The sequence below is a fragment of the Triturus cristatus genome, chromosome 11, assembly GCF_964204655.1.
Source record: "Triturus cristatus chromosome 11, aTriCri1.1, whole genome shotgun sequence".
NCBI lineage: Eukaryota > Metazoa > Chordata > Amphibia > Caudata > Salamandridae > Triturus > Triturus cristatus.
In genome coordinates this window covers 551,890,181-551,915,369 of record NC_140594.1, presented here as the reverse complement: position 1 = coordinate 551,915,369, position 25,189 = coordinate 551,890,181, and the positions used below count along the sequence as shown (strand labels likewise).

Here is a 25,189-nt window from a genome sequence, read left to right as displayed (position 1 = left end):
TCTTTCTGCAGACAATCACTCTGATCAGTGCATCTTTCCTTTGTGCAAAAGGTCCGCCATACTAATCATAGCTCACTGTCACACAAAAGATAAACATCCCTATCTCGATGGGGCTATCAATGACATCTCATGACAAACCCCAAAAAGCATCAGCGGACAATTGCAATATAGTGCCTTCTACACTTTTTAATATCATCCCAGGATCTTAGGCTATGTCAGACCCAATATCAAATTCACCACAATAAGAGCTACACTTACATGATCATCTAAAACATTGTTACATCATATCTCACAATCTACGAAAGACACAACACGATTGCCACAAAAACCACAAGCTCAGTATAAGCTGCTTATACACAACCCTGTTGATACTCCTCTGTTGTTACAACTCGCTCTCAACCCATTGGAACATCACCAATTCTCCAAGTTGGAACATGGACATTAGGGCCTGAGATTGGATCTGGACTGATGTAAAGTAACAGTTTCCTAACCCTGCTACTTCAGGTACTAACCATCCTAGGTATACTACCATCTGAGAACTCTCTGGGCCACTTCTTCTTATTCGACTCTGGTCAATAGACCTTTTTATTAGCCTGAGAGGAAAAGTAGTAAACAACAATTCAAATCTTAAGGTACAGTGTGATCTTTAGGACCACACAACAAAAGTCTGACTCAGTAACTTGAAGTCAAAAGGTTTATTACAAACTCAAAGCCAGACAAATATTAATCAATCTCAAGAACATACTATAAAAATATCAAACAATTTACAAAAAGAGGCGTACACTCTAAATATCGCACCTATCAAGCTGTTGGTACATTATGACTGGGTGGTGCTTTGATCAGAGAAAAACAGTCTGTTTCCCCATAAAGTGATATAATCCACACACTTGTACACCAGATAGATCAGCACTCACAATTTGTCGTTGCTTCAAATGTTGTCTTTTCTAGTCAAAGCAAAGTTAGTCAATTACGACTTTCAATTCTTTAGTAACATTGTTTCCATATAGCCTAAGTTAAATCAAGATCATTCAGGCTTGTCATGTATTGATGAATTATTTTTTTGAAAGGATGCAAGGTATTCACATCAGGGCAGCCAATGGATTCATCCCTTCTCCCAAGACTTCTTCAGGGCTACAAAACACAAATAACATATTCACTCAATTTAAGAACATATTTACACAACAAGCTTAAAAAGCCTCGGAGCAAAAAGCTCTAAAGTATTATTGTGATACAATTCACTTATTTATGCATATTATATAAAAAAAACATAACCCAAAGACATATATGTATTTACTAGTCCTTTTTGATTTCGTCATAGATTAGTTATCCATTCAATATTCTTTGTTTCTCGCAAGGATTGCATTATTACATTTCAAATTTATTCATGGTAATTTTCATTGCATCAGCAGATACAGAGTCCTCTAAGTAAAGAATAGATAAGCACCATGCTAAGACATTCATTAGCAATAATGGAGTTAAATAGCACTGTTTCTTGCACCATTCAAATTTTGACGTTATACAAAGCCAGTTCATGGTTACATTTTCCATGAACCAATTTTCTTTGACTCTGCATTACATCTCCTAATGGTAGAAACCAGGGAAGAGAAAAACCAGATCATAACTATCACATTTCTAAAATTAACTCACAATCTTCCATTTAAGTGGACAGATATGATCACTGTTTCTAAATCAAAGTGAGGAGGGGTGTGTCCGTTGAGCAATGTGCTTTGCTCACTTTGCCCTCTTGGACATAAAGGTTAAGTACCAACATACAGGGGCATACAATATTACCTTAAGTTCCAGATGTTGTTACGTTATACGTCCCCCTTAGATGATCCGCAGTCATCCATTCACATTGAGTAATCCGAAGGATCCTAAAAGGGGTTTTACAAATTTAGTATCACAACTCTATTTTCATGAGTTAGAGTCTACTTTCAAAAGAGATTTTATTTATCACTGATTTGCCCCAAAAAACCTCAAATAAAAATATTTGTTCTTATTGTGGTTAAAGTTTATTTGATTCAGCAGTTTTTCTAGTTTTAGCCCAAGTCGGCAAATAAACCTAATATGATCATGGACAAAAAATCGATGTGTACGACTTAACAATGCTATATGATAGTCTAAAGCCCACAGATGCCTGGTAGCACTAAGTTATCCTAGACATAAATATTACTGTATTTACAACAGCATTAAAGTTTTAAATGTCACCCTAGTAAACGCTTCCTATATCTGATCTCATCACAAAGTATTGTACCCAAATGTGGCCATTAATCATTATATATCCATGAGCCCAATGGCAGTTATACCAAAGGTCTGTAGGGTTTTTAATTATGACCATGTGGCATCATAGGGAATAAGATCTTATAGTTTAAATGTTCAAAGATCGTTAAAATGGCATAATGAATCTACTCCCAAGTAAATCAATATAACTGCAAGAAACCAAACAGTCTGTGTCTAAGGGGGAGCCATATTTTATTGTTGCCTCCAACATTACAATTGCCAAAGTTCACTGCATTAACAGCAGTTTAAAGCAAGGCCCTTAATCCATGTTGTTTAAAAATGATATTAGTATATATCAACAGTAATTCCCCCAAACCGGTAATGTTTTCAAACAGTTTGCTCTAGTTATTATAAAGCTCTTCAAAGATTTAACATTTCCCATCTGCCACATGGCATAACCTATTCATTATGCACAAAGCCACAATCATCCCTCCTGCTCCTCACCTCACTAGTGATTTGCTGAGCGTATTCTCAGTCTCCGGGCTATAAGCTCAAACCCATTCTCTAGCGGACTCCCATTTCTAACGTTCAACATCATCAAAGAGCTAGTATATAGTGTGGCAGCCATCTATGAATGGCTATTATTAGCTAGTTTGTTCGAAAATACTGTACGCCCATAACAGGATTCTTTTAACTAGATTTTTTTTAAACTATCCAGAGTGGCTAAAACCAGGTTTCTAAAATTGCTAAAATATAATATATTTTTGAAGGAAGATCAATGCAGCATACAATATTGGTCCTCAACGTCAAAGAGCATATAAGAATTTCTCTGGCAGGAATGCAAAAAATAAGGAAAAGAATTTGATTAAACTAATAGTTCCGATCCTTCTCCCTATACATGGAAAAGATTTGCTGCACCTGCTAAACCCTACACTAAATTAAGGATGGGGTACACCTTATTGATCAAGGAAGCAAAAAAGGTTTCAGCATCAGAACTTCTGTAGAAGTTCTATAGGTAAAGAGTCATGTATAGCATGAAGCCACACAATCAGAGATAAGAGATGTCTATACATCTCCATGTCTAAATGGAATCTGATTAAACCCAAGGTGGGTTCACTAATTAAAATGCACAAAGAACATTTAAGAAATATGACCTCATATGCATCATATGTATTATAGTACTTATCCAATTCCCAAGATAGAACTTGGTGCCTTGAACACTACTCAAAGGCGTCCTTTGATTCCTCCCTCGATCTGATAGTACCGACTGGTAACACTCCTTTTTCTTCATTAAAATTAATTGACCTTGCCAGTTCTTCCTCACTTCACTATCTTTGAAATACAATTTGCTTTTCACTAACTAATGCTGTCTCGACGGCAAGCTTAAGGTTCACAATCACGTTAACTCAACAGTTTCCTTTAAATGCATATTAATTCCACAATCTACATAATCCTATAAATGAATCTTTAATAAAGGAATCAAATTGTTTTATACTGTACTCTTATATGTGGCATAGTAAACTAATATATATTTTATTAAACAAAAATGACAACTGGTCACAATTTATATAGAAAGCATACATATGATTCATTCTTTTTAATCCCTGGCAGATGCACTGCTTTAAATGCATTTTAATGCACCTCCTTACAATCTAAACCTATAAAAGATTAACATCAGCAACCCAGATGTTACTGAAAAGGAAAATCGTTAATATGCACACACACACACATATATGTCAGAACGCACAATAGATGCACCTATTATAACTTAGGTGTACCTTATCTCATTAGTATTATTGCATCACACGAGTACATAATGCCAAAGGTAAATGTAGCCTAGCCAAACATAAAGGGATGGAGCCAAAACTATGCTCTTCCATAATGCTGTCATTCCTCAAAATGTCTTCATTCATTCGAAAACATCAGTCTCTCGGCAGCGCTCAAAAGGAGCATGCTTTTAGATGTTGGCAATTAGCAGAACATGCTGTAAATGTGCACATGTGGAGCAACATTGCTACTTTCAAGATCTAACTACCGCTGTTTACTGAAGATAATTGTGCAGCACAAGCCTCAATGCCTGGCACAGGTTGCATGGATGTTTCTGTGGGCACCACGGGTGCCCCCCTGGGCCCACAGCAGAGGCCCAAGGGGGACATGGGCCCTGCTAGGTGCCCCCAAAGTCCCTTTCCGACAGACTTACTATGGCGGTCGGACCGCCATGAAAAAGCTGTTGGAAAGAGGACATCATAATCCTTATGGCCCCTATTGCAGAGTATGATGCTCCGAGTGACGGTCTGACAGTCTTCTGGACCCCTTCGGAAGCGTAAGTTGGTCCCTCAGCCCGCTGCCTCCAACCGGCTACATCATAATGTGGCAGCCAGACTGTGGCACTAGACGACGGACAGACCGCCACCGACAGGCAGTCAGTGGTGGTCCATCCGACATCGTAATTGGGCCCTTTGCATCTTGATTTAGTCTGCGGCAGGGCCGAGGTCTGTCTGCAGGCTAAAATTTTCAAAAGAAATGGCACCCATTGCATCCATTTTGCATACAACCTTTGTGGCAAACACCCACTTACAATGTTTTTAATTTATTTTCTATCAACGGAACTTTTGATAATGTTAATCCATCGTCTCATCATCTATACAGCAATTGTGCTTGCTTCACCATATATTCACCTTACAGCTCATGCAATACAATAGGAAGACTCTCAGGTGCAGAATTATTTTGTCCTATTGCTTACTCAGAATAGCTTGAGGCAAACTCAGCAATAAATATATGAAGTATACTCTAGTTTATGTAAAAACATTCTTTATGTTATTTTATGTTATATGCATTTTATATAGCGCAAAATCACCTTCAGGTCTCTAAGCGCTTGTAGAGAAAAGTGACCAAGTCACTAACGGCAGATGGAAACATAAGCAGCGAACCAGAAATTACAGTGTGGTTAGCACCTCACTAATTAGGAGCATTTTTAGTTGTCTCCTAAAAGTGAGGATAACCGGTTCCCTGCAGAGGTACTCAGGTAAGTTATACCAAATTTATGGAAGCAGGACGGAGAATGCTCTAGCCTCTTTGGATTTAGCAATATATCGGGGGAGAGCTAAACGACAGACCTCAGATGATCGCAGTGTTCCGCTGGGAACATATTTCTCTTATATACACTGGTGCTTGGCCATAGATTGCCTTGTGGGCAATGCATAAGGCTTTGAATTGAGCTCTCTGTTTGATGGGGAGCCAGTGCAATTTGTGTAGCAAGGGAGTAGCGCGGGTCTTTCTGGCAAGTCTGAGAATGAGCCTAGCCACATCATTCTGCACCACCTGCAGTCTCTTGATAAGTTTCTGGGGGAGGCCGATGTAAAGGGCATTGCCATAGTCTAACCTAGAGATGAGAGTGGCGGAGACAATTGTCTGTAATGAGGACATTGATAGAAGAGGATCTAGCTTCCGTAGCTGCATCAGCAGTCCTATACAGGTTCCTACCACCGCGGTGACCTTGCTGGACAGGGACAGCTCGGAGTCAATTTTCAAACCCATGCTTTTTACAGCCAGGACTGGTACCGGGGCAACACCCTGTTCCGGTGGCCAAAAAAGGTCACACCAAGGGCTATTATTTGTTGGAATTACGAGCACTTCGGTCTTATCAGGGTTTATTTTCAGTGAATTGGCCGTCATTCAGTTTACTGTAAATCTAAGCAGCTTTTTGGCCGATGCCTGGGCCTGACAGGAGTTGCTAATCCGGATGAGGAGTTGTGTGTCATCAGCATAATTGAAGACATGGCCATCCATGTGAGCCAGGGTCTCCACTAGGGGTTGCAAGTAAATATTAAAAAGGAGTGGAGATAGCGCGGATACCCTGGGGTACACCGCAGGCAAGAGTACCCAAATCCGATGTATGCTCACCCCACTGAACCCTCTGAGTCCGGTCAGATAGAAATGATTTTAGCCATTGATGTGCTAGCCCGCTGATGCCCAGATCGGAGAGACGAGTCAGCAGCTTTTTATGGCTGTCCATATCGAATGCCGCTGATAGGTCTAATAAAATCAGGGCACTCGGCTGTTTATTGTCAGCCATAACTCTGAGCTCATCAAGAACGGACAGCATCACTAGCTCACTGCTATGGTGGACTCTAAAGCCTGCCTGTTTAGCTTGTAATAGCTGGTGGTCCTCCAAGTAATTTGAGAGTGTCTTTAGTACATGTTGGTCTAACACTTTAGCCAGGAAGGGGAGTTGTGAAATGGGCCTATAATTCTTTAGAGTGGCGGTATCTGCACCCGGTTTCTTCAACAGGGGGGGTGACCCTGGCTTCTTTTAAGTTGGTCGGTAAGTAGCCAGTTTCCATGGAGTTGTTTAGTAACGCAAGGATCAGTTTTTCCAGCCCTGGAAGGGCCATTTGAAAAATCCTCAAAGGGAAAGGGTCTGCCCAGGAGCCTGATTTGGTACGATTCATTAGTAGAGATAAAGTGGCTGAATCGATTTTAGGAAAATTTGTGAGTTGGCTACCAGAGGAGGGCGGGGGCTGGGTCTGGAAGGAGGAACCGAGGTTAGTCGGGGTGCTCGCAATTTCTGAAATGATGTCTTTGACTTTATGAAGAAAGAATGCCTGGAAGAAATTACAGTCGAGGGATGCGACTGTGGATTTCTTCTCAGCCATTTGGCTTAGTTCTTTCAAAATTATGAAAGTCTCTTTCTGTATGTTAGCTGCCTCAGCAATCCTTCCCTTATAATACTCTGCTTTCCTAGTTATAATGGCTGATTTACAGGAGGTAAGGAGGGCTTTGTAAGCATGCAATTCCGCTGGGTCATAGATTTTACGCCACTGCCTCTCAGTTTGGCAGAGGTTTTTTTTTCTCCCCTCAATGGTTCATTAAACCATGGGGCCCCCTTTCCTTTGTCTCTGAATTTCTCCTTCCGTTCTGGTGCTACTACATCTATGGCTATGCGCAAATTAGCCAGCAAGGCTTCACTCTCCTGGTCAATATTCACTATCTTAGTCCTAGGGGGCGGGAGTGAGTGCAGGGTAGCTATTAGACGATCTGCCTTGATATTTCTCCAGTTTCTCACCTTTCTCCACACGGGTGGAGATTTCAGCAGCTGACTTTCACTCGGGACCCAACATCTAAGTAGCGAATGATCGGACCAGGCACAGTGGCTAATATCTGTTATGTCCGCCCAAGGCTGTGATGTCCAAATGAGGTCATGAGTATGGCCCTTTTCATGGGTGGGACTATTGACCAGTTGGCAAAGGTCCATTGAGAGCATAGCGTTCTCAAGTTGGCCAGCCGGTGGCTCTCTCTGCGCTTTATCCCAGTGATAGTTAAAATCGCCGACTACTAGGAGACGTTTATATCTAGAGCATAGATCAGTAATGAGCTCCAGGAAAAGGTCATTAAAGCTGGGGGTGGTCCGAGAGGGACGCTAAACTACCAAGAGTATAATGCAGGATGATTTAAAGGAGATTTTAACCACTAGAATGTCTGCATTATCACTAACCCTGGGCGTTACACTACGCTTCGCCCATGTAGTGTACGTAGCGCTGCCTGCTTCGCAGTTTTCGAAGTAGGCGAAGCAGGCAAGCGCTACGCACACGCCAGGGCGAAGCGTAGCTGCCTGCCGCCCGCTAGCCGCCTCCCGCCCACCCTCCTTTTAAATCATATCTTGCATGTTAAATAATTAAAAGTAAAGAGACTTACCTGAAGCGCGACGTCTCCGGGGCTCCCTCTTCCTCGTTTTCAACTTCTTGTGACAAATGCGCATGCGCGGACGCCCGTGCATATGCATTTCATGAAATTAGAATTTAAAAAACAGTCTTGAGTTGGGCATGAAGAGATTACATTTTAGACATATATGGACCGTTAATTCACTATGTTCCATAATATTGAGCTCGCAGAGCTGCGCAAATCTGAAAATGTATAAAGACTCCCAAAAATCGCAGTGCCTAAGAGAGATTTTTTTCCTGTCATCCATTTTGGTGCTACGAACCCAGAGTCAGGTTGGCAGGGCTGAAGGCCCCTGCTTGCCTTAATTAATAAATATATCATATTTATGCATATTTTTAACATTACCTTATATTTGTTATTATTATTATTACTAATATGTAATTATATTAAATAATAAATATGTGCATTTTTTAAATATATTTTAGCATTCATTTACATGCATTTATATTTCTGACTATTTAAAAAAATTAAATGTAATTATACATTATTTTCTATTGAGTTTTATTGTAAGTCTCTATTTTAAGTCTCTAACTCCATTATGTCTTATTGTAGTGCTGAACTTACTATAAAAGTGTAAGTTACTACAAAAGTGTATATTACTACAAAAGGGCAGTTTGAGAATACCAAAAGTAGTAAACCTACTCAAAAGTCCAGTTTGTGAATCAGACCCTGTGCTGGTAGTTACACCAGTCTGCTGGGAGGAGCAATTAAATGTAATATTAAACTGTCAAAAAACTTCGCCACTGAAAGAGTCTTTGTTAGACGTAATGCTACTACTAATACTAATGCTAATACTAGAACTAATACGAATATTACTACTACTAGTGGTAGGAGCAACTATTACTAAAGTTACTATTACTACTACTAATAGTCGTGATCACCATCATCACAAACATTATACAGAATTTCAGAATACCATAATCTTCCTAAAAAAGCAAAGTAAGCCTGGAAAAGAAGTAAATGATTAAATGTTTATGAAGCTTTGTTTTGGTATTTATATACGTGGAACCTAGCTGGGGAGCAATGTAGTGCTGAAAATACAATATTAGCCCTCTCCCCTCTAGCAATTGAACATTTAAAACATGATTTACTGAAAACTGCTGATGGAACTTAGCCAAATAAAATTCTAGTCTGGAAATTCCTTATATCTCGATGGTAGTTATAAATATATTTCAGCACAAGATTGCTCGCAGCACACATTTATGATGTCTACTTCTCAGAGCGTTCTAACTACCATAGTGCAAAAAGTTATTATTTTTCAAAAATATTTGATTCACGACACTGTTTGTCCAATTCAGTTGCCTGTCATTTTCATGGATAAAAGACATGCAGAAAGATCCACTCAGCTTCTCTGCACATCTCTCATGTCAAATAAATTCTGAAGAGTGTTTGTTTCTCTTGTAAATCACATGCACAACAATTCGACAAAGTCCATCATCCATAGCTTGCTGGCAGACACTGGGAATTGAATAGTGAATACATCTGTCAATTTCAATGTTAAATCACCCTGGTCAACATATGCTGTGCAAGGTACTTAATCTTCACTGATAGTCTATGAACTCATAGCCTTCCTTCTATTTTTATTCTTGTTCGAAATCTCCTTTTCACATTTCAAAATGCTTCCTACACTCAGTACTTGGTACCGATGCATGAAGGCCGTCCGGCAAATGAGTCAGAGTTTTTGGCACAGGACACTTTTGTGATTCGTCCTGTGTGCCAAATAGTCTTCTAGTAAAATGCCTATGTAATATTAATATATAATTCAATATTATTGATGCAGGAGTCCTTTTGAACTCCCTTCAAATGGCTGCTTTTGGAGTGAAGGAGGCTTTGATTTCACTGTTTCAGAAACACTCCAATCAGGTATAATCTGAGAATCTAAATCAGCCGATGTCTAATGTACCATCCTTTCAGGACAGGAACATTCCTGAGAAAGGTGTCATGGGTATTGGCTACTTTCATTAGGTATTCATCCTGCTTGGGTTGCTATTTTGGCACTTGTGTCTATCAATGTATTCACTAAGGACCTCATTACAACAAGTTCCCTGTATTTTTGACCTGGTGCTACTAGGGGCCGGATGGTGGCCAATATCGCAGCACCAAACACAGGGATTACTAGTTCTTCATATTTACCCCCATATTTAGAATGATATGTGGACCCAGGAATACCACTCCAAATCTGTGTTTTTCCCCAATTGAAATGAAAATAACAGGTCCAAATCCACATCCATATCCATTTACTACCTGGTTGGAGAAGAAGGTACATTTATGTAGGGATTTCTTTGGCCCATTGCATTGGTGGGACGGGTGGAATGTGGCAAGGAGAGGGCAGAGTGAGGGAAGCACTTGCAGTTCAAGAGTAGGATGCATTAGCACGAGGAACAACAGCTACCCGCAACCAATGCAACACCGCACAATGTTCCGACTCCGGTGTTTCTGGTTCTGGTCTTACTGAGCCGGGAATTTTTGACCTAGATAATCTCAGGTCCAGAAACAATAGGCTACTCAGAATGTCCAAGAGCTGTATCCTCAATGGCATACACTCTTGGCCACTTGAATGAGGCCCTCAATGCCTTTCAAATGCCTAAACACCTTGTTATTCTGACATGGAGACCAGCTTCATTAGTGTCCTCTTTTGTCACATATTCAGGCAAATGTATTTCTTCAGATTTTTTTATAGTATGGAATTGTAAATGTAATTTGCCAGCAATTTTATCAGAGCTTCTTCATAGTATGTTTATTTATCTTTCTAGCAGATATTTTAAAGTGTTCTAAACAGTAGCTTTTGAAGTTTCTGGATCGATCTATTCTACCAGCAAGCTCTAAATTGGCGACATGCTCTCTTTTCTGGTCGATTTATGGAGATGTATTGCTCAAGTAGTTTTGATAATGTGCACAAGATTTAGTTGTTTTTTTCTTGCAACTATTATCTTGCTTCTTTTATTCCAAAGGACTTCCTCTCTCAGATTCCTTAGTACTGTGGTTGAACAGATGTGTAAGGAAGTAGCTGTATTTGTAGAGCGTGAACCAAGAAAAAGTGCTACAGAGGAACAAAGCTCTGAACATGGTTGAAACCCCGAATTAAGATTCAAGATCACATGCAATGAGATAGGGTGTTCAAAGGTGTAAATCCTCTTGACCAAAGGTGTTGTTTTCTCTAAAGAGATGAGTCTTTATATACTTTTTGCAATTATAGGAGAGCTGGTGCAAACTTTGTGTAGATAAGGGCATTGTGTCATATCCCTGAAGCATAGGTGTTGACGCCATATCTTTAGTACTTCCTTTTTCAGTTTTTGTTTTGAGTCTGGTAATGTCCCCTCTTCTAAATGTGGCTCTGTCACCCTGAGGCAATTATCTTCTAAGCCAGACAAGTGGAGGTGCATATTCTGGTAACCTTATTTGTGACACAGTTGGCCTTGGAGTTGATGCAGAGCTAAAGGGAGAGCTAGATTGACTCTTTCACTGTTGGGTCCACAGGGTTGAACTTTTTCGGGCTATTGATGAGAAGTGCTATGGTGTGATGGGTATTGGAATGTGTCAGAATTGTACGCCTTCCTGATAGTGGTGCAACAAGGAGAACTAGCTGTAATAAGACTCTTAAGGATTGTTTTAGTGCCCCTACTACACAGAACGCTTGCCAATGGGGTGCAGCAGTGTTGTCAGGGAGCCAGTAGGGTAGGGTAGTGCATCTGCCTAGATGGGAGAGGTTGTGTCTTGTTGCTCCTGGGAATGTTTTATTTCATGGAAAGCTCTCTGTCCAGCACATATCTAAGTGAGTTAGGATTCGACGTAAACTGGGAGAGAAGCTGTCCATGTTCATTTGGGGACTCATGCTTGAATTTTAGATTGTTTGCTAGTGGAATTATGTTTTGTTCAGATCTATTTTGGACATTCAGTCTTGATTTAGGACGAGGAAGGTGTTGAATCACTAGATATCATGAGCAGTGAACATTTTCAAGTAGAGTTGTGTGCCATCTATTCACTGGGTTATCTTGATGCTGGTATTGTTGAGCATAGTTCTGAGGGCTTCCATGTAGGTGTAGAAGATAATGGTGAAGTGGCCCTGCGTGGCATGGTAAATCTGGAGTAACACAAGGTAGTGCAAGTAGCTGCCTTGTGTTATTCTGGGCTGGGAATGCATGGGTGGAAAGTGGGCGTTTCCACGCATCCACTCCTGCTTTGTGCTATATTCCCAGATTTGCTATGAGTAGTAAACCTTGGAAAGTGACAGAATTATCTGCCTTCCTAATAGTGGTGCAATGAGGAGAACTAGTTATAAAAAGCATCTAAGGATTGTTTTTGTGTCCTTCCTACACAAAAACAATCCGGCCTGAAATGCAGGCACCCTTGCAGCATAGTGAAAGGGTGACTGTTTTGGTACTAGGCAGCACACAGCGTGCCCACGCAGAGAGAGATCGGGAATGAGCCATAACTTACTAAATATGGTGCATTCCTGCCCTCTCCAGTTGACGCAGTGCAGCAAGTTGCCTTGTTGTGTTGCACCATGTCACATATTTACAAATCTGGCCCTTGGGTTCTGGAGTGCCAGCATGTCACAGCTATACAACCCAGATGTCCACATCCAATAGTTGTTTTGTTGCTAAGTGTACGTTACTGTAAGCAACAACCAAACAATAAAGTGGACCCTATGGGGGAAGTGTACCTTTGACTTCCGCGGCAATAGTGTTATACTAGGGATAATAGAAAAAGCCTCTCAAATGTGTAAGGTATAATTATGTGTTTTGTGCATTTATTTATACATATTTTATTTAGGAATATATAAATCAATTCAAACAGTACAGCATGTTTGTACAAAGTGAAAGTGATATATAGCGAATAAAAAGTGCATTTGGGCTATATACAAAGATATAAGTGAAAAGATGATAGACTGACTTATCCATGTTTACTGGCCTGATCCCCCTGGTAGGTTCTAGGACCACTTTACAGATTTGAAAGCTAACAAGCGCATGAAATCATATATTAGGCTTTCTTTATTTTCATTTTTAGTGTGTGTAAATCTCATTCTTGAAGAAGTACTTGGGATTAATTTGTGTCACTTCCACATACATGGGAGTCTTCTTGCCATGATCCTAGGTTATGTAACACAGGTGAATTAAACCTGTCATCACAACTTGTAATGCGTGCTTTCTCTTTTGGGTAATTAATACCTGTGTTATTTCCTTACAGCAAGCCAATATACACTTTGAAGTTCATCCTGGATATATTGTCTGACATTTTCTTGATTGTGGGAATTTCTGCCCCAATCCTGTGGAATCTAATAATGTCTTACAATACTTGGTGTTGTAAAGGTTTTTGGGCCATATGTAGGTAATTTCTATTTACCGATTCCTAAATACCGAATTTTACCAATTCGGTATTTAAGAATCGGTTATTAGAATGTAGGTAAAAAATCGGTAAACTTTACCGATTCGGTAATATTCGTTATTACCGATTCGGTATTTACCGAATCGGTAATAGTGAATACCTTCCCATTCATTCCTATGGGCCTGGAGGCCCATAGGAATGAAAGGGAAGCCATTCACTATTACAGATTCGGTAAATACCGATTTGGTAATAGGGGGAGAATATTCAAGGGTGGCAGGGTGTCACATTGACACCCTGTTGCACCCCTGAATCGTGCATGTGTGCACATGTGGCGCACATGTCTGCCACATGGCACTTTTAAAAAAGCACAACATTGCTTTTTAAAAGGTATTCGGTATTTATCACCAACCTGTAGTTGGTGGTAAATAACAAATCCTTAAACCAAAAATGCACTCACTTGAGTGCTCCCTACATAGGATTTAAGGATTCGGTAATTTACCGATTCCATAAATTAAGGAATCTGTATTTTACCGATTCCTTAAAATAACAAATCGGTAAATTACCGAATCCTTAAATCCAGCCTCCTACATCGCAAAGGGCTAAATACCGGTCGGTATCGGGAAATTTACCGATTTTTGGCCGTTACCAACCGGTATTAGCCCACCTACATATGGCCCTTTGTCACTTAAAGGATTTTTACATGTTCTGATACAAGCCTCTTTTATTTTTAGGTGTCTACGTTTTTGCATCATGATTATGACCCTACTCTAAATAACTCTGCTCAAGGGTTGAAACAACTACAAACAGGCATATGTGGACTGTGTGTTTAAAGAATTTGATGGTAGATGGTAGATGTCAACACTCATTCCACGGGTGTTGACTTCAAACATTCTATTGTCCCTATCTGCCAAATGTATATACCTTTGTACATAGCACAAATGCACTTTTTATTCACCATATATCACTTTCGCTGTGCTGTCACCTGTTAAGGAGCACCGTGTATAAATCAGCTGTACTGTTTGGACTGATTTATTTATCCCTATAATTATATATATATATATAGATAAATGCACTAAATGCATAATTATAACATACTCATTTGAGAGTTTTTTTTTCCTTTTATCCCTGATGTAAGACTGTTGCTGCGGAAGTCAAAGGTTACATTTCCTCCATAGGGACCACTTTATCATTTAGTAAGTGTCCAGCCCAGGTCCCTGGGTTGCTAGAGACTGTAATGACTGTAAGAAACAAGGCAGGAGACAGAGGGGGCCAGTGCCGTAGCTGGAGGCCAGACTTTTCACCATCATCATTTGGTATATGTACTGCGAGACCTGCTCAGCTTTCTGCGGCCAATTCTTTACCATCACTCTACTTATAAATACTACCACTTACTGAGCCTTTCAGAGAAACTTAGGGGCAGATTTACGTTTTGTGGCGCATCCCTGCAAATCAGCAGGAATGCGCCAGTAAAGATGCGTGACGCAAGTTTACCCTTGCGCCACCACAGTTGTGCCGCATTTAAAATGCGGCGCATCATGGCGCAAGGATAAACAGATGTGTGTCGCATCTGCTGGTGTAAGGTTGGCGCAGTGCTGAAGTTGTGTCGCGAGTGCGACGCCATTGCAGCACTGTTCAAAACTTGCCTATCCTCAACATGGTGCGTCACGCCTTACACCTGCTTCAAGCAGGCGCAAGGTTTTGACGCAGTGGCGTCGGAAAAGTGACTGAGTGAAATCTTGTAGATTTCACTCAGGCATTCTTCCGAGGCGTTCCTGCGACGGAACGCCCCCCCCCTGCGCCGGAACGCCCACATGAAACCTGACGCAGGTTTCATGTGGGGCAGGGCTTTACAACGTGACGCATCTCCCTAGATACGTCACGTTGTAAATAGGGCGCAACATGGCCCATGGTTTACGCCGCCGCTGCGTCACAGAAGTGACGCAACGGCGGTGCAAAAGTGGCGAACGGGGCTCGTAAATCTGCCCCTCGGTGCGTATTTAGCCTGATTAACATTCTATATTGGCACGTAAACACATCCGTGTTAGTGTTTGAGAAGAAAAACTCACGTATAGAAAATCGATATGTTTAACTTTTAGCTTGGTAATACTAAGAAAGTATTAACATCGTGTCATATATTTGAAAATGGTTAGGTACTTCTAAAAAATAGAGAATTGAAGAGAATGAATCTTGGGCTGATACGGAGGAGATAATTATTCTCTGTGTCTATTAAACAGGGCTGGGCGCTGTCTGTTTACGAGCAGGTAAAGGGTAGGAAAAAGCACGTCATGTTTTTAGATACATTTGTCGCCGCGGCAGAGGTCGACCCTCTTGGAAAAGTGGAATCCAAACGCATGGCATAAATGCACCTGATTATTTGGTTTTAGGTGCCTGACTTTAGCCATCTGTCCCGATGTTATCATTAGCCCGATCATTTATTTAAACCAATCATGTTTCGATAGAGAACCACCCTGATGACCCCATGATGGCCGATATCTTCTGATTTGCCTGCCGACCCTTATACTACTGTAAAATCAACAAGCACCCCAACATGGAATAGGTTTCATTAATATTTTGATAAAGTTTAAAGTATTCAAGTGAGACTAGGATATCACACTGTTTTGGTAGATACGTGTATACTTAATTGTCTGAATGTATGTGACACCTAACTATTCATATAGGAAATTAAGTGAATTATTTGTAAAAAAGATATGATTTCAATAATGAAAGTTTCAGTTGCCTCTTAGGAGTACATAATAAAAAAAAGTTTGTCTGTGCTTAAGTAACCATTGCATTAAAGAAGTATAAAAAACTCCAATAAGTAATACAAACTACATTTTTGGATATTAAGTTTGCTATATAACCCCCAAACATGCTTTAAGGACATGGTGTGGGGGTAGTAAATGTTTTTTATTTTCTACAGTGCACTGTTGCAAAATGTTATCTAGTCTTGGGAGGAGGAGAGAAACACATGATCCAGAGAGAGCACACAAGCATGAAACAGAGCAACAAAGAGTTGGAGGTAGGAGAGAATCACATGTACAAGACTCATGGATGAGAGAGAGCAACACTGAGTGGGAGGGGGACAGATTTATGTGGGTGAGACAGAGGAGCATGGAGAGAGAGGCGTATAAAGGTGAGAGAGAGGATTATGAAGCAGGAGAGAACTGGAAAACACATGCAGTCTCATGGAGTGCTTGAGCAAAAAGTAGTTACCGAAAAGTAAGCAGTTGAAGATCACATGTAAAAGGGCTATGCTCTAGGAGAGGAAAAAACAAGACGGATAAGGAAGGTCACTGAATAAAACGCAAGCGAATGAGCGTGGCACTAAAACCAAGAAATGGTAAACAATGGCCAGGCTTTTAGCATACTGGAAGATCTTGGTAAGCTAACCATAGGTCTTTTACTGGTGGACTCGACATAAAACAGCTAAATAGGATTTTCCAGGGAGTTACAAACATTGTAGTTGCTCATATGCAAACCCAAGCTGCTCTTTGTCTATCAAAAATCCAATAATAAATCGTCAAGGAAATATACCTTCTGAATAGGAAATGACTGTTTAGTTATGTGTGCAGGAAAGCCCTCGAAAAACCTCAAACATTGTTCATTCTATGCTTATGTTCAGGCATTCTCTGTGGTACGTCACCTGCAAGCTCCATGTGTTTAACGTCAATGTCTCACCAGTAACTGCCGAAAATATTTGTTAAGTTTCATATGTACGACACTTGTGTCATTCATGCCAAAGATATTGTATTCTATTCTGAGGATAAGGCTCTTTGGGTCAGCATCCTTCAAACAAGAGCTTATTTTGCTCATAAACCTTCAGCTGTTAGCTTGAGACATTGTTACTAACATCCTGGATCAGTCCAAGGAATATTTTGGTCTCATTGTTTTTCTATTTTATGTTTGTCAGTGTTCTTCCACTGCCACTGAACTATTTAACATGTGTGAATGTATGAGGGAGCAGCTTGTTAGTATGGGGAGCAATAGGTGACAAACACATCTGAAAAATGAAGGCAACAGAAAATAGGGTTGCCTTATTGGCTGTGGCATCTATTTTTCACATGCTTTTCCCTGCAAAATTACTGAAATAGGTTTAATGTTTGTACGAGTTGCGTACACCCTATAGCACATCTAACAAGCATCACACCTATTGTTGTTTCCAGTGCTTATTTATTTTAGCATGAAAAACCGAAATGACTGGCTTCACATGTAGCTTGACCACCTATGGATAATATTTTTAAAGAAGCATTTCAATTTCTAAAAAATCTGTCAATTGATGTCTGTTGCAGATCTAGACGAGGAGAGCGGTTTGAAAACAAATTTGGTGAGTTTCAGTCGTGTAAGATAATCTCAACTCCATTCATGAAGTGAGATGTACAAAGAAAGTTTGTTTTCTGTTTAAAGCATTAACATATTTGCATCATCATTTCATCATTTCCAACAACTGAGTAAAACTCTATGAGCCTAACGTACATCATGTGGATAGAAGTGTAAAGTACACCAATTTCCAATACAAATAATCCACAATATCTGGGATGACCAACTGTGAATTACCACTGGCAGAATTACAATGATCTTGTTACAGTATAGAAGCATCAACAGCACAAGCAAGCACGTTTATACCTCCCACTGGAAATTTGCAAATGTCGGCTTTCAATGAATCAGGTGATACTAAAGGGGATGATGGACGGAGCGCTTGAACAAATAAAACACTCACCCCCGTCAACTGATCTGGGTTTAATCCATCATCGTTCTTTAGCTCACTCCACCACCCCAGTTCAGACATGGCCATATGCAAATCAGTCTGACCCTGTGCCTCATGGGAACAGTCCAGCCCGAACTGCCAAGCCATGTCTTCCCTGGAACGGAAACAAGCATCTTGGGATTAGTTTCAGGTTCATAACCCTCATCTGCTAGGCTATCTTGAATCCAGTGGCAAAGTGAGCAAGGGACCCACGTCTGGGCATACCCTGCCAACTTAAGGCGAACAAAGCGATACCAAAGGGGGTGATGGACGGAGCGCTTGAGCAAATCAAACACTCACCCCCAGTCAACTGATCTGGGTTTACTACATCATCATTCTTTAGCTCACTCCACCACCCCAGTTCAGACATGGCCATATGCAAATCAGTCTGACCCTGTGCCTCATGATGGGAACAGTCCAGCCCTATCTGCCCGAATCAGGCATTACCCTATAGGCAGCATTCATTATTGAAAATAGAAGAAAACACACTAAGAAAAATTGACAGTTCTTAGATTAAAAGAGTGACGCGCATGAAAATATGTGTTTTACACAATTATTGTGAGCCTAATTCACAAGCCATTCATGTCTGCAAACCTACATTTATGGCTGTACATTGCTTCAATTATGCCTTACAGCTACCCTCAAAAGGATAGCTGCCTTGTTCAAATGGTTTTACAAGTGCATAACTCTTCATTATAAATGCATAAAATTATACAGTAATGAATGCCGCATGAGGTGTGAGGGTTTTGTGGAACACAGTGTGGATTGTCTTTTCATTTTACCTGCTTGCCTGTGCGCATTTCAGTTATGCAGATATTCATAAACTCCTGCCCTATCCTATACTAGTTATTTGGACAAAATATCGAGTTTTAAATAACGGGAGACAGAATAGGTATTTGGACAGAAATATCGGAAAAAAATATTGTGAATCAAAAATATCATGATGCAGAAATATTATTTTTTAAGGTAAGTAATATTGTTATTAGGAATAGCATTGTTCTTAATCTCGTTTTCAATGATATAGGTGTAAATATTATTTAGTTTTTCATTATTTTATTGTGTTTCAGTATATACATTACTTTTGTGTTATTATTGTTTGTATAATTGTTATTATTTTTTTTAATATAGTTTGTAATTTTAAGTGATTTTGAATTTTTCATTAAATTGCTAATAGCAATTTATAATGCCGTAGCAGGTTGTTGGTTTTGTATGGAGATAAAGAGGGAAGTTAGTTAAATAATAGCTAATTATTAATTTAGCAATCATTTTTAAGCACGTTTATGATTGATATTAATTATGTATATTATGTAATACTGATTTCATTTATCTATATTTTAGGTGTGGGTTGATATGTTTGTAGGGGTATAGGGTGGGAAGCTAATGAGGTAATAATTAATTAACAATTTATTTTGAATGTACCAATAATTATTTAATTGATTAATAATTATGTATATTATGCAATGATAATTTATTTGAGTTAAATTGTAGGTCTGGGCTGCTGGGCTTGTAGGGGTATAAGGTGGGAAGTGAATTAAGTAATGATTAATTAAGAAATAATTAATAATTATTTACACATCATTGGAGTCATTATGAATTATGTACATTATGTACAATTACTAGTTTGGAAAATGACAAGTTATTAAAATGTGACATGACCTCTCCAGCAGTAGGTCATGAAACATGTACTTGAGTAATTTTCCATTGCACTTGATTAGTGCAGAGCTGAGACCCTATTTAAGTGTATTCGTTCCACTTGAGTGTTACCACATTAGACCTTAATTTGGAGATGGCACAGAACAGAAACAGTGAGCAAAGTTTGCGCTTTCTGTTTCGAGTGCTGCTCGCCAAAATCTTGCACACACTCTGAGAAATATCGGGTCAAAGGAATGCACTTCAGGCAGTATAAGCGCCTAAAAATACGTGCTTGACTCTGCTCTGGGCAACAGTTTATGATGTGGCATGTGGTGTACTATGGAGAATGTTTTGAAGTTTAAAAATGCATAAAAGTATGTGCACACAGAGATGTAAATCTTCACAGGCGCTTTTACACTTTTTTCTGACTCAGGTTATATTTGTATAATTTGTGAAATTCTTAAATTTTTGCCAGAAAATCACTATATATATTGGGGCATATTAACAAAGAATTGGGGTAGGGCAGTGCCGCAAGTCATTTTGCTGTGCTGCCCGATGCCAATTCGAAAAGGCATGATTGCACAATTAGCAGCAGTGTGCCAACGTGTCTGTATTGTTGGCATGATTGTTTTTGTGCAGGAAGGGATACCTGACTGAAAAAAAACAATCATTGGAGGTGTTTTTCTGTTTCTATGTGTGCTGCAGAATTCAACACACATGGAAAGAGGAAGAAACTAGGAGAAATAATGTTATTTCCCCTCATTACGCTACCCCTGAGGAGGTGCACAGTTTTAACGCATTCCCAGATTCATGCCATGTTGTAAATCTGGGAATGAGTCAAAACCTATGGGCGTTGCATGGGAATACCCACTGCAACGCACATGGCATGCCCCCCCCATGAATGGGGTTGAAACCCAGCGACGTGCGCTGCATTACCTCACTCCATATCTACAAGGCTGTGAAATGCCATGCAGAGTGGCTTTACGTGGTCTTGTAGATATGATTAAGCCCTGTGTGTCACCAGAATTTCAAAAAAAGTGACATTCCAGGGGTCACAGGATTGTAAATAAGCCCCATTGCGTGCATATAAAAATAAACAGAGTTTGACCATATATAACACCATGTGTCTATAAAAAGAGATTCTGAGGTATATTTTGTTTCCTGGAAAACATAGGGTTCTTATAATTAAGGTTAACCTTAACAGGAGTGAAAAATGCAATGCCTTCTTCAGATAGTAACATTATATGTTTGAATATGGATATGCAGACATATGGAGGTTCTGGCACATTAGCAACACGCATTTTATCAATCTGTCACTTCTGTGAAGTGTCATCAATTTCCGACGGCTCAATCTATTTTTCAACCCTAGCTTCTGGAGTGAAACTTTGTTAATGACAACTACGGCAGGGATTCTAAAGCAATGGCTGTGCAGAGTATACATAATTCATCAATGTGTCATGGGTTTACTTTGTTATGCTCTCAAGAAAAAAAGAGGGGCTTCCATGCATTACTGCTGTGAATCAAGATGAGCCTTGTGTGTCAATAAATGACGTTAGCAGGATTTGTTGATAAGTGCTTGTTGAAAAACACAGTTTCAGATGAAGCTTCAGTACACTCCCTTTAGATTCAAATAAGCTTATATTCCACTTTTAAGACATTAGCACCAAACCTAAAAAAAGCAAAAAAGCAAAAAAACCATATTTTTTTCAAACTTGTTACCTTTTTTCCTAATAAACTGGGATACACCTGGTACAAAGTACTTAGTGTATGTAAATGCATTGTTCGCATTGACTTTAACGAAAGCTGTTATTTGAAACCAGGAATTCCAGAGGGCAGCAAATAATTTTCTGACATAGCGCAGTTCCTAATTGCTGTGATTTGTAAATAAAGTTTTCAGGCCCCTTGTGATGGGCTTTGCGGGACAGTGCAGAGTCAGGTTCCTGTTTTATGCACCTGCTGTAAAATGAATTGTTAGTGCTTTATTTTTAGACAGCACAGATCAGAAACAGCAAGCGACACTGACCACGGTTTCTGAGCTGTACTATCTAAAAATAAAGCAACAGATCACCTAATTTTATGCTAATAAACTCTTGCACCCTTTCCTGCGTTGCCCACCTTGGTGTTGTAGTAGGGTTGCTACCTTTCCCAGAGAAAAATACCCCCCATCTGTTCATGTTTTAGTTTCCTGAAAAGACTCAGACACGATGCATAAATTGAACTTTAAATAAAATCATCTGGTTTCATTTTTAACATGGCCTTTCTGTCTTTGTTTACTTTAACTACCAGCCAGGGATCACGGAGGCAGTGCTTAATTTGTAAAATATGACGTCCAGGTGGTCAAATATTTTCAGAGGCTCCACCCACTTCTGCTCTGGCTCCACCCACTTCCTCCACCCAATTACTCTATTGGCTCCGCCCACATCCTCAAATGGCACTGCTGAAAGTCAGATGTAATAGCTGATCTGAATTTCAGCAAGGGAAACTTCCCGCAAGTAAGCATACGATTGGAGGTTCTCCTGTCCTGTGGAAATTGAAAAAAAGATTACATCAAAAGTGCATTTAAAAACACAATTTTGGAATAAATGAGTTAAAACGACAAATGCATTGAAAAGGGTCACGTGAAACATTCCAGCACTCTATGTGCCTATTTGGTGAAAGGAAAATACTTGGGCATACCATTTTTAACAGCGTCTAATACTAGCCATGGGCTGAGATAATACATATGTTGCTGTCTGTGTATGTAAACCAGTATATAACAACTCCCACCCAATCTTATGTCAGGACTGACGGCGAGAATAATGCTCATCTTTCTCCCTTTATTTTGACCGCAGATGCTTCAACATTTAACAAAAAACTATCTTTCCCATGAATCACCGGGAATTGGAGTCGAACACAGCTTCAACCAATCGGAACACAATGTGCCATAAGAGTCCTTGTCTCTCATCTATGCTCCTCTTTCTTGCCCCAGCAGAGCACAGATAAGACATGAGAGTCTCTTAGTCGACTTATCCTGTAGACGCACTGTTCATATTTGTGCTTATTCATCTGTCATTGCTTTATGTTAATGTTGTGTCCACAGGTTGGCCAGTGTTTGGGATTTTTACTTAGGGTGCGCACTCCAGTGGTCTAGTTGAGCTGAGGTGTATACTTTTAAGTCGTCGGGACAGCGTGAGCACGGTATTGACATACTCCCAGCAAAGGGAGCTCCAGGGCCCCAAATAACATTGTGAGCACAAGAAGCACGTCTCGCTACTCCGGGCATCCTAACTTGTGGGCCTGTATCACTTGTGCATGGCATCCTATAACACACACATATACAAACATGCACAACAAATGTTGCATTCAGGATTCCAGATTCATCATGAGCAGCAGAACTTCATATGACTGAGCTTCTAAGTGTGTATTCACGCCTCGCAGGTACAAGCCTGCCACTGTAATTTACCAATCATGGTATGCTGCCATCACCGCGCTCCAGGCATGAAACCCACATTAGGGACAGTACGCTTGGTGCACTCCTCCTGGTTCAGGACCAGGTCCAGAGCCTATTATTATCAAAAGATTGTTCCTCAGACAATTTACACACATGGAATTAGTGTGTGTCATGACAAAAGTCAGAAACCCAGGATCACAGGAATGCAGTTCAGGCATGCAGGGCTGACAAGGCACACGGGTATACATCATGCACATGACATTTTTCTCCTAACAAAACCATTTTTTAAACTTAATTAGTGTATTTGATTCATATATCTTTTTCACTGGGTTGAATTTTGTGTGCTTTAAAAGTAGTCCATGTGTAAATCAAAAACAGTAGCAAAATACCGTTAAGTTAACACATATTTATTTTCCCTGTGCAAAGCAATTTAAAATCCTAAACTTTGCCACAAAGATTCATGAACATACGAAGGTCAGAGGCACACCGCCTGCTTTAGCTGCCCAGGAGCTAATGGAAGTGAAGCAGCGGACCCTGTCTTTTCTAGAATTCCAAACGAAAACAGTTCCACTGATAACAGTTGTTTTTGTACCCGAATTTTAGGAAGTGAAAATGAGCAGGGAAAGAATGTAATCATTTCACTGCTTCTTTTCACGAGGGCAGGCTTCTCAAGCCCCCCCTTCCTGCATGTTGGCGATAAAGGCGTTTGCATTCTCTAAATAATTACACTGGAAAGGGAGCCCGTGAAAATGTGCTTCCTCCCTCTGTTTGCAAAGCTTAGCCTCTCCTGTGTAAACTTTGACCTCGTGTCTTCTGTATACTCATTCTTCTGTTTTTAACAACGTAAAATACTTATACAGGCTTTCAGCGAGCCCCTACCCTATTCTGCTGGGTCTTATTGTGTCATTCACATTCGTTAGTCTGTCTACTCCGTGCTCCCGATCGGCGCACTGGTACTCGGGCCAAAGGATTTCCAGTGCAGAGTTGTTTTATTACTTACTGCGGTACGTCTGGTTGTCAGTTACTGCTGGACTGGTGGCACTGCCTTTGTCAATACTGTCCTTTATTAAGAGGCCTGCTGCGCTTCTGCATAAAAGTGCCCGCCTTGACGTCGTGCTAACTGCTGCTAGTCGTCCACTGCAGTGTGTGTGGGGGGCGTGGTCCACCATCCATGTAAGGAAAAAAAGTTTACGCACGGCACATGCTGCCCGACGTAACCCCCTACGGTATCCCCATGGAACCAAATGCAGCCAAATTAGTGGCCCCAACCCCGGCAACACTGCAACTGAAAGCAAAATAACCTTCATAATTCCATGGATTTATCGAGCTCGCTGCGCTCTTACAGTAGCAGCACCACACGTCATCACTACTCTTCTTCACCGAAGGACTACTGCTGGAGACTGTCCGAGACTGTAACGGAGTGTGAACAACACTGCAGTAAGGCGATAATTGTATTTAATTTACTTTAGCACATGACGTGCAGACTGCAGTGATGTAAGTTGGCAGTGGCAGTGTAGACCCGGCCTTGATAAAAAGGTGCCGGTGCTAAGCACCGGAAAACACAGGCACAAATTAAGCACTGCACTGAGGACTGCTCTAGAACACATTTTAAAGTGCTTTCTTCTTCTAAATATTTATTTTTATTTATTTTACCATTTTATATAGCGCTAGCTTGACCCGTAGGTATCAGAGCGCTTTACATACATACTGTAAAGAAAAACTGACGGAAATTGCATTACAAAGTAGGCAGGCAGTAAGGAAAAAGTGGTTAACACTGTCTGGTCACCAACTATCCTTGATTGTCAAGAGAGAGGAGTAAACTCGGATATTGAAGTCTAGGTTAGTTGACGTTGGTCAGGAAAGTATTTGGTAAGGAGATGGATTTTCAGGTCCCTTTTGAAACAGGAGAAGGAGGGGTTGCATCTGAGGACTCTAGGGAGAGCGTTCCACATCCTGGGAGCGTTGCCAGAGAAGGATCGGTATTGTGTGGTTTTCTTTTTCAGTTTCGGAGGAATAAGGAGTGAGTTGGAGCTTCTCAGCGTTCTGGATTGACCTGCTCTTACCAGTTTGTTGTTCAGGTAGTTAGGGGCCGGAGAGTGAAGGGTTTTGAATGTGAT

At 40.3% G+C, this 25,189-nt stretch overlaps 1 long non-coding RNA gene across 1 annotated transcript; it reads right to left on the bottom strand.

The window, feature by feature from the left end:
- Positions 1-680: 680 nt before the first annotated feature.
- LOC146785053 (uncharacterized) lies at positions 681-24,218 on the bottom strand. Its single transcript, XR_014970904.1, has 3 exons — positions 24,073-24,218; positions 1,792-1,874; positions 681-1,131 (listed from the first exon to the last, which is right to left on the bottom strand). It is a non-coding gene; the product is annotated as an uncharacterized LOC146785053 (long non-coding RNA).
- Positions 24,219-25,189: the final 971 nt, after the last annotated feature.